Raw genomic sequence first — 12,004 nt, forward strand, 5'->3', positions numbered from 1 at the left:
AAAAAAAAAATTTGACCTCTGGACTTGTCTTCACGGCGAAAATGGCTACTGAATGCTATTTTCGTGTGAAAATTCTCGATTTTATTATTTATATTATATTTAACTTTATAATGCTATAACTTATTGAAAAGTTTATGGATCCACACAATTTTTTTATGAGAAAAAATATTTTTTAATAAACCCTTTTTCATTTGACATACTTTATCTTAATCGAGATATGAATAAGGAACCAGCGATCAAGTAGCTTTTGGAATAAAACACCAATTTTTTTAAAATTAAACACTATCTAAAGAATTGCATCGAATCGTTTATTTTTGATAGTGATATTAATCACTGTCAGATATCATTATACTTGATCCAACTATGCCACGTCACCAATGTGCCGCGACACCCCTGTGCTGGGTTTTTTTTTATACTAAAACCTTAGATATTTCCCTTTCATTTGATATCATTTTTTTGAAAATCTAACACTTATTCTGCTTACAGGGGGGATTTAAAATAGCTACTTTTTTACAAAAACTAACNTAACCTGCTCATTGGGGGGGATTTAAAATGGCAACTTTTTTACAAAAATTAATTTTTTCAACTTAATTTTTGAAAATGTTCCGGAAATACTGCGTCCTTTAAACATATATCAAATTAAAGCTTATTTTATGTACTACAAAATGAAAAAAAAAAATTTGTCCTGACGATCAATCTTCTATGCGCAAATGGCTGCCGTATTCAAAAATACGCGAAAGGTACGAGGTTCGAATCCACTTGTGGCTATTAATATTTTGCATTTTTTTTTGAGTTAGAATAAAATGTTCAAATCATTTGATATTTATCTCATTTAGATTCCATAGCTTCAATAAATATAAAGGATTCTATCACTATAGTGTCCCCTCGTGAGAAGAAATTTATATTCATGTTAACATTATTTTACTATGTGTTCCTTTTTTCTATAACATTTCAAATTTTTTGGTAACATCTTACTATATAAATCATTAATCTAAGAAAAAATGATTTTTAGTTTCACCTGAATATAACAATGGATTTTTACCATTATAATCAAATTTTATCATATGCTCAATTTAGTAGACTTTTTAACAACATTTTAATTAGTTTTTTAGTTAAAATAATTCTATAAAATTTATTATGTACTGAATATTTCAATTGTAGAATATTTTTAAACACCAAAATAACTTAGAAATGTTCACTATGATATCTATTTAATTGATCTATTACGATAAAAATGTAGAAAAAAAAATCGAACTTTTCTGATAAATTTACTGTAAATAGTAATTATAAAATTTGCTGACTGCATATTAATCTTAACAATTTCATTTTTTTCTATTTAATAATGTCAAGTTCAAACTTGCAAGTTGAGCTAAAAGTTATGGAGTCTAAGAATTACTAGTCTGAATATAATTAAGAAATTAGAAGTTGACGTTGCTTTTGTAATCATTCACCAATTTCTTAGAATTAAACACCATCTACAGATTTGCATTGAAGCGTTTCTTATGATAGTGATTTTATTCACTGTCAGATTAAATCTATACTGGACCAACTATGCCACGTCCCCACTGTGCCGCGACCCCACTGTGCTGGGTTTTTTTCTAAATACATTATATATACTTCTTTCATTTAACATACTTTTTTTTCTTAAAACTACCATTACTTTCTCAAAAATGAACAAATCATAATTCTTTTGTTATAGATGCTTGATGTCTTTACCTATCATTTGGTATATTTTTTTAATAAATCTATACCCAACCCACAAGAAGGGATTTAAAATGACAACTTTTTCACAAAAAATTAAATTTTTCAACTTAACTTGTAAAAGTGTTCCGGAAAGTCTGACACTTTTATATACAACATAAACTAAAGTTAATGTAATGTTCTTTATTATGGAAAAAAAAATGTCGGACTGTATTTTGTCTTCACGGTGAAAATGGCTACCGAATTCTATTATTGTTTGAAATTTCTCGATAATATTTTACATTTTTTACTTTAAAATGCTATAACTTGTTAAAAAATGTATTGATCAATACAATTTTACATGAGAAGTAGTATTTATATACATCTTTAATTCGACATACTTTATTTTATTCAGGATATTAAGAAGGAAATAGCAGATCATATAGTTTTTGAAATAATCCACCAATTATTTAAAATTAAACACTATCTAAAGATTTGCAACGAAGCGTTTTTTTTTATAGTGATTTTAATCACTGCTAGATATCATTATACTTGATCCAATTATGTCACGTCAGCACTGTGCCGCGACCCCTCGTGCTGGGTTTTTTTTTTTTTTTTTTGTGTCTGTGAATGCCCAATCTGAGCTCTTGCTGGACCGATTTTGATGAACAATGCGTCAAAATATTCCAAATCGTATCTAGTCAAAGATATTACCCTCAAAAATTGAAAAAAATTCCCTCGTTCACCGTAAACGGGGGAAATCTCCCAAAAATTTACAAATTTAAAAATCGCTAATTTTCGACATTTTTTCAATTTTTTTTTACCTAAAATTAAAGGAATAAGAGTTATTGTTGTTTTTGAAATAATCTACCAATTTCTTTAAATTAAATAATATCTACAGATTTGCATCAAAGCGTTTCTTATGATAGTGGTTTTATTCACTGTCAGATATCATCTATACTTGTCTCAACTATGCCGTGACTCCACTGTGCTACCATTTTTTAACACTATGTTGCTATAACTTTTTAAAAAATGCATGAATCAATTTTATTCTTTAATGATAAATATTTTTTATATACTACTCTCATTCGACACATATTTTTTTTTTAAATCGGACCATTTCCATTTATACTGGAGGGAGGTGCAAACCTTTATAAATGCTTATAGAAAGTAGAAGTTTTTCAACTTAACTTTTGAAAATTTTCCGGAAATACTGACACTTTAATATATACCTTAAATTAAAACTTATATAATATTCTTTATTTTGAAAAAAAAAATTTGACCTCTAGACTTGTCTTTATTTTGAAAAGGACATCAAAGTTAAAGAAAAACGTACGATTTTCGTGAAAAAATTCTCGATTTTATATTTATAAATTTATATTGCTATAACCTTTAGAATAATGTATGGATCAATATTATAATTTTTTATAAATAATTTTTAAATACTCTTTTCCTCTAACACACTTTTTTTGTAAATCGGATCATACCCCTATATACAAAGGGGGTCAAAACTTTAAACATGCGTATTGAAACTAGGACATTTTCAATTTAATTTTTGAAAGTGTTCCAGAAATACTGAAACTTATATATATATATCTTAAATTAAAGCTTTTGTAATATACTTAAATTAAAAAAAAAAAAAACTATGCCACATCCATACTGTGCCATTATCCCACTGTGCCACCGTTTTTATATTAATTTGATCGTTAGTTCAAAGGCAAGAAGTGATCACCGACGGTACCATTATTTCTTTATTAATCGTAATTTATTACAATTTCGTCAATAATGATCTACATTTCATAATGTTCTACAGTTTGTTCTATAAAATCTTACACATTATTTACTACCTTATATCTAGCACATTATTATTACATATTGTTTATTATTTCCTGTATCTTTTATATAACTACTATATGTTTTTTATTACGAAATTTTAATAGTATATTTAAATATTTAAAGGGTACATATATATATATTTATATATATATATATATTAAGGTGGTCCTTATTTTTCGACTTCATAAATTCAGAGTCACGGGCTCAAAATATCGTTAGGTTCACTGAAATAATGAAACTGGTAAAATTTGAGTACAATAAGTCAACCCCTTCACGTACCTCAAATGGGTTGAAGTTCTTCAAAAATGGGGTGGATTATCTTTTTTTGAGTGTACGCTCTTTATTTTAGAAGTTTCGCCAAAAACATAAAGAACAGTTTTTATAGAACTCAATGTGAACAAAAAATAAGATAATTTACTATTTTTTCGTAAAATTAATATTTTTTTGTAAAAATAAGAAAAATTAGTTTCACTTAATTTTTTTTTTAAAATGACATAGTTTTCAGTTATACTTTTCCAGTGTCTTAAATTTTAATTGTACGCAGAAATTGTACAGAAGTAATATTAATCACAGTGATATCTTCTATAAAAAATATTATTTGAGTTTTTCGAATTATGAATCCTTTCCAAATAAAAATTAAAACAACTACGAAAACTTTTTTTTTTTTTTTAAATTTTTTTTGCATGAATATTTTTTTGTTCATATATTAACAAATTTTCTTTCTATAACTAAGGACCACCCTAATATATATATATATATATATATCTTATTTTTATTGGTTTATTTCATTTTGTGTGATTGATTAATTGAAGTATTAAATAATACATTATGACATTAAGGATATACTGTGTATATAATTACAATTAATACCTTCTCAGCTTTGCATCGAAGCTAAAAAGTCCATATTTGAATTTTCCAAAATTAATTTTTTTAATTTTAAAAATAAAAACTTTATATAATCAGTTATATAATCAATTATATTATTTTGAATAATGTATTTTAGGACTATTTATAGCTATCGTTATAATGCACCGATGAAAATAAATAAAATTTTATGTTTTATAAGATATAAAATAAGAAATTTATTTTTAGTTGAGTTCGCTGAAAGTCCTGAAATAGCTGCTGCAGCAGAATACTTGAAAACATCAATTTGTGTTTACTCTGAGGGATCATTTTTAAAAGGGTGGCATTTTTTTGCAACAGATAACTTAATAAACCCAAAAGAAAATGAGAAATGTCTGTACATTATTAATCACGGAGAGCATTACGATGTTGTGGTTGACACGGTAGATTAATAATTTATAATAATCTTTAAGAACACGAGTTAATCAAAACAATACTAATAAAATAATACTAATAGTAAATATTAGACATAATAATTTATTTTCATATAGAAAATAATAAAATAGAAAAAACTAATTTATAGTGAGTCATTATTGAACCCTGAAAAATGACTCTAAACGAAAAATTATAAATAAACCATTTATTTAAAAATTAACAAATGTCACAAAACTATGAAAATCAATTAAAAACAAATGAAACAATTTTAATACTCTTAAACTCAAATTATTATTGTCTATTTAGTTAATAAATTAATTAAAAAAAGAAATTAATTAATTTTTATACTGAAAATCTATGATATAGACTATATATAAACAAACATAGTATGTTTGTTTCATATGGAGCTTTTTTCATTTTTTTATCATGAATTTATACAAATTATTTCAGTATTCAATGGGAACAGAAATTTTAGACGAAAATACTAAATATGAAGTAAATATATAAAAATTAAATTAAGCTACTTTTTGTGATCTTTGAATTAAATTAAATTTATATATTTGTATCCAATGTTTACTGACTCTTATAGTACCGTAATATTCGTCATCCATATTACAGCTTTCAAGTAAGTGAATAATATTATAATGTTATTAATAATTGATAACAAAAATGTATATTGTTGATAAAATCTCAGCTAGTTACAAATATTTTAAAATGTAATAGAATTTTAAACATCATGTATAATTGTTTAATGACTAAGATAAAATAATTATTTTTCAGAGTGATAATGGTACAATAATCGATGTAACTATATTAACTATATTTATTTTATCGTATATGTTTAATACATCATTAGCATTGCTTTAAAGTGACAGCATTAGTAAATAAATACTAGCAAACAGTCGGTTACATTACAAAACCTCATAAGTCGTAGTTTTACCAATTTTTTTTTATGTATATTAATATATCAAGAGAAATTTTCCATGATAACTTATTATATTAATGATCCGAAAGTAAACTTAATTTCTATAGCAACAAACAAAAAAGCGAATATTTTTTCGCTTCTAAAAAATTTATAAAATATGACTTACTAGGTTGTATCACACACAAAATATATATAAACACAGATTAATTTTTAATAAAATAATATTAAATAAATGAACATCTAGACAGCAATTCTAGAAAAACTTAAAAGTAATAAGTAATATTTCTGGTAGACTTGTAAATGTGATTCAATTAACGACAACTTTAATATTTAAAGAAATCTTAATATATACATGAAAATTTTGTTTAAGGTCTTAATTAATTTAGCTTACTATGTATGTCGGTATCGGTATTCAATTCTGTTGTGGCCATGACTGTTTTTTCGTTCTCTTTAATACAAGAAAAGCTCTTAAAATGTTAAACATATTATAAAATTAATATTTATTAATTTTTAATTGATACACAAATTATAATTATAATTATCAATTATTACTAATTTTTTAATGAATTTTTTTTCAGTCACCTTATTTCTATATAACAGAGGTTAATATTACAAAAATTAATAATGATTATTGTTTTAAATAGTTTAATTGCTTTTTTATCGTCATAAAATATACTATAATAAGACGAAGAACCCGAGTTCATATTCTCTATAATTTGCATACAAAGTAAACGTATGATTTATTTTAATGTAGTTCATTAAACGATTTTATAACAGTCATTTACAGGATCTCAAAGATAATTTAAGGAGAGTGTATACTTTAAATTTTGTTATTCGAAAAAATCTAATCAACTGTTAAATATCATTTCGAATTTGAATATGTATTCTAAATTTTTGATTCTTTATTGTGATTATTTTATTTTACTTTTATATTATTATTATTATTATAGTTGTTCCATCAAAAATTATATGGATTAGCTATAATTTATTCAACTATTTACAATAATTTTTTTGCATGTGCACTAATTGTTATGAAAGAAAATATTGATACTTACATATAAATTTATTTTTAGAATCAAATGGACACTAAAAAAGTAAGTAAATTAATGTATGAAAATTCTTCAAATATTTTTAAAAGATAATTTGAAAACATATCCCACCAACAATGTTTATTCGAAAAATTAGATAAGTAAAATAATGTTGTAATCATTATTATCTATGAAATGTTTATTATAATTATCTCTATTTAGTAGCTATTGTCCACCCGTGTGTCTTTAAAAGAAGATAGTTCGCGTCTAACTGTCACCGCCGATATGTCAGAGTATTTGTTTTCCAATAAAACCATATGATAAGGTTTTTTACAATAGTTCGTAAATTATTTTACTTTTAAATTAGCCACCTTATTCATACAGTCATAAGACTGTTAGTATGATTTTCACATTCTCTCTCTATGGTTTCAATCCATAGATTGGTTTGCAGCCATCTTCCAGTTTTCCCTTTTATCCGCCTTCCTTTTCATTTCCACATATGAGTCACATCCTTGGTCCTTTAATATCTGTTGAATGAATTCCAATCTTGGTCTACCCCTACGGTTCTTTCCTTTTACTGTTCCTTATCAATTTCAACAATCATTCGTGTCTCATTATATGACCTATCCATTCGTTGCGTCTTCTGACTATGTTATTCCATAGTAACTTTCCATCTGATATTCTTTCCAGTACTTCTACATTGGTTACTCTGTCCATCCAACTTATCCTTAGCATCCTTCTATAGCACCACATTTCAAACGCCTCAAGTCTTTTTTTTTCTTTCATTGCTATTGTCCAGGTTTCACACCCATACAGAGCAATGCTCCATACATACGTCTTTAATAAGTTTTTCTTATTTTTAGACTCATGCTTCTTGATGTAAATATAGTTTTCTTTTTGTTAAAGGCTATTTTAGCTTGACAGATACGTTTTATAATTTCACTTCTGTTTCTTCCATCCTTGCTGATTGCGCTTCTCAGGTATGTAAATTCATCTACTTGTTCTATTGCTTGGTTTCGTATTTTTATCTGTATTCTTGTATTATTTTCCCTTTCACGTACCATTACTTTTGTTTTCTTCACATTTATTCTCATTTCCAACTCTTTATCGAATGTTTTATCCATAGCTTTAATTAGTTGAACCAGATCTTTCTCGCATTCAGCAATTAAAGCTATGTCATCGGCAAAACGTAACATACTTATTTTTTGTCCGTTAATCTTTATTCCTAGATTGGCATTTCCCTTTATCATATCTATTGCTTCTTGAATATATGCGTTTAATATAATTGGGGATAATGTTCAACCTTGTCTAACTCCTCTGTTTATTTTTACTTCTTCTTCCTCATCTTGTATCCTTTTAACTGCAGATTCATCCTTGAATAGGTTATACAGAAGTTTACTATCTGTGTATTTTAACCCCAATCTTTTCATCATGTTAAACATTATCTTCCAATTCACGTTATCAAATGCTTTTTCGATATCCACAAAAGCTATAAATGTTTGTTTGTCTTTCTTAATCCTTTTTTGAATAATTAGCCTTACGCCAATATTGCTTCTCTCGTTCCCATATTCCTTCTAAACCCGAATTGGACTTCTGTCAATGATTGTTCTATTTTAAAGTTTTCTTTGGGATGGGGATAATTAGACTCTTTACGTAATATTCAGGCAATTCACCGGTTTCGTATATGACTTTGATAATTTAAAATAATTCCCTTTTAACTTTTTCTCCCGCCCCTTCCAAAGCTCCGCTTGTATTCCATCGATTCCTGCTGCTTTTTTATTTTTCAGATTCCGCAAAGCTTTGTCGAACTCTTCTCTCATAATTGGGTCTATTTCGTCATCTTCTTCAGATTTGTCTTCTTCGTTTGATTCGTTGGTTTCATTTTCCTTAAGTGTTTCTCCCTTGTACAGGATTTCTAGATATTCTTTCCATCTTTTCGCTATATCATTTTGTTCATATAGCATTCTTTCGTTGTTATCTTCTATTCCCCCTGCTCGGGGCTTATGTTGACCAAAAAACATTTTCACCATTTTATATGCTTCATCACTACTTCCTGTCTTTATGAGGGTTTCTATTTCATTACACTTTTCTTCCAAATATTTTCTTTTGCTTCCCTCGATTTTCTAATGATTAGATTCCTCAGTACTCTATATTTTTCCTGTCCATCTATACTGTTCAAACTCTTGCATTTCCTTCTTTCTTCTATCATGTTGACTATTTCCGTTGTAATCCATTCCTTTCTTGCTGCATTATTGCTATTTCCTAGAGTTTTCGTTGCAGCCATTGTAATTGTATCTTTCAAGTTCTACCATCTTTTTTTAATAATTTGGGATTCTTCAATAATTATACCATTAGTGTTTTCACTATATTTTTTGCTTATTTTCTCATCTCTCAATTTTTTATTTTCCCAATAAACTATTTTCTTCTTTTTATCAATTATTCTTTTAAATTTAAGTTCGCATTTCATCATTACTAGATTGTGGTCGCTATCTATATCCGCTCCTGGGTAACTTCTACTTTCCTTTACTTGATTTTTAAATGTGTTCTTAACCATGATGTAATCTATTTGGTATCTATTTATGTCTCCTGGAATTTTTCACGTGTATCTTCTTCTTCGATGGTGATCGAAACAAGTGTTTGTGATTATTAAGTTATGTTTTGCACAAAATTCTAATAAGCGTTCTCCTCTTACATTTCACGTTCTACAACGGCATTCTAATCACCCATTACTACCAGATTCTCTTCCCCTTTAACATTTTCGATTATTTTATCTATATTTTCGTATACTTCTTCTACCTCTTCATCGATACTATTTGATGTCGGCATATAAACTTGAACTACTATTGTATCTTTTGGTTTCGTCTGGAGCTTGACTAGAATGATTCTATCGTCATAGTGTATATAGCCTTTAACTTTTTTTCTTAGGGTTTTATTCATTATAATCCCTACTCCTCCTGTGCCAGATTTCTTCTCTGATGCACCTGTATATATTATTCTATGGTCTCCGCTCCAAAAGTCTCCTGACTTTGGCCATCTCATTTCTGATATTCCAAGAATATCGATTTTCATCCTGTCCATTTCTATTATCAGATTCTCCAATATCCCACATTGTAATAAAGTCCTTACATTCCAAGTTACTATTCGTTTATATTCCTTCACATCCTTAACACTTCTTACCTCTCTTGTAGTCCTCACCCGAAGATCCGAACGGGGGACTATTTTACCTCCGGAATTTTTTACTTGAGAAGAAGAGATGTTGATTGCTGTTACTTGGGATATTAATACGGTGGTTTCACGTTGCCTTCCGTATCGCAGTGCAGCCATCAGTTATACAGTTTCCCGTATCTGCACCCAATATTGTAGTAGCTGCTGCCCTACTACAAGTCCCTTTTAGTTGCCTTTTACGACAGGCAGGAACAACCGATGGTCTATTCTAACCCCGACCAACAGGAGATGATTTTCCCATTATGAATAAATAATTCTATATAATTTTTGTTTAAAATATTTATATACAGTATTAAAACGATTACCATAAACAATTTATAGTTTAACAATGTATGCAATAGTCCTATTAAATAATCGCTATACGACAAAGAACCAGATTTCATATTTACATAAAAGAGTTTAAAATTAAAAAGATTACTACAGTTCAGTTCAGGTATATGGTATCGTATGAAAAATAGAAGAGAGATATTCCATTTGATAAATTGATGTTTAATTTTGTATTTTGATGTCGGTTGTGTAGGTGTATTTTTATGTTTTCAATTTTATTATCTCGAAATAAATTTGTAATTTATGCTGAAATTACTTGTGTCCGTTGGGAGATAATCAGGCTATTTTTAGTTTTGATTGTTCGGCTAACAATTGACAAGTCGAGCAGCGTGTGGCTCAGTGAAAGTGATTAAGTACAGTGATGCCCGAATATTCGTTCTGAACTGGGAACCTGATGGATGTTGTAATTGAGAAATATAATTGGTAACAATGAAAAGAATAGTAATACAGACAATCATCACCATTTGTTTTGGACTGTTATATCAACAATAATACCGACATTTGATCCGATTAATGGTATAACAAACATTGATCAGTGGTTGATAGAGTGAAGTAGTGTACATTTTGTACAATTGGTACAATATAGCAGCACAACATTATGCGATGAATAAATTAGTCGGAGTCACCAAACTTTGTCATGATAGATTGCTTTAAGCTGGAAGGACATAAGTCGATTTGGTCGATCGGCTTAAGATTAATTTCCCTACGTCGAATTTTGAAAATTCTTTACAAATTATATTAGAAGTCCAAATTTATGTGAGAAAGTCTGGTCAAAATATTATGGAATATATTTATGAAAAATTATCTTGTTGCAATCGGGTTGAAATGAGACATTTACAATATAATCGATTATTTAGGACCGTTTTCGAAAAATAAAATATCGGTTGATATACTAGCGCATATTATGATAGCCAGTACTCATATTAGAGACCGGAAGCCATTACAAGAAAGAAAAAAGTACTAGAGCATCAGAAAAATAAATATGTTTTTATCATAATATCAATTTTGTGACAAATGCCCCACTAAACAGCAGCGAATTCATTTTTATTTTGATGGATTTGGATCTAATTATGTCCACAATACTGTAACATGAATTCGCTGCTGTTCAGTGGGGCATTTGTCACAAAATTGCCCATAAAAAACTAATATTGTCTGCTACTGTTGTTCGAAACCGGGGCGCAAATCCATCGACTGTAAAGTCAAACTTTCAAGTGTTTCGTCGGTGCACTAAGAAACATCTAAAATCTGACAAAAACAACCGGTACTTCAAGAAAGAAATAGTATAAAAATAAATGCTACAAAGATGCAATAGTAAATGAAGTAGGTGTAAAGACGTTTGTTGATATGGGTACCGCCTGCGTAGCAATAATATAAAGTACGGTAGAGCGACTAATAATAATCTATAATCAGGACGTATGTGATGAATAAATCGGTTATGATTAACCATCATGTAACTCAGTAAAAGTGATCAAGTACAGTGATGTTCAATAATTCGTTGAGTTCATAATTACATAAAAAAGTTAATAAATAGTTTTTATTTTAAAAACATTTTTTTTTATAATTCTTTACTATCTGCATACAAACTAAGTGTAAAAATTAATCTATTCCATTTACAGAGAAATTCCCTTCGTAAAATTTTTCAAGATGCGTCGATAACTTTAGTAGACCAGCTGATAATTGTTTCTATAGTAACAAAGAAAATCGA

General features: G+C 27.9%; 1 protein-coding gene across 1 annotated transcript in view; it reads left to right on the plus strand.

The window, feature by feature from the left end:
- Positions 1-12,004, plus strand: part of LOC126895262 (uncharacterized) — a 74,069-nt gene that overhangs the window by 9,674 nt on the left and 52,391 nt on the right. The window lies entirely within an intron of this gene.

This window comes from Daktulosphaira vitifoliae, unplaced genomic scaffold (genome assembly GCF_025091365.1).
Source record: "Daktulosphaira vitifoliae isolate Bord-2020 unplaced genomic scaffold, ASM2509136v1 Scaffold_1, whole genome shotgun sequence".
Lineage (NCBI taxonomy): Eukaryota > Metazoa > Arthropoda > Insecta > Hemiptera > Phylloxeridae > Daktulosphaira > Daktulosphaira vitifoliae.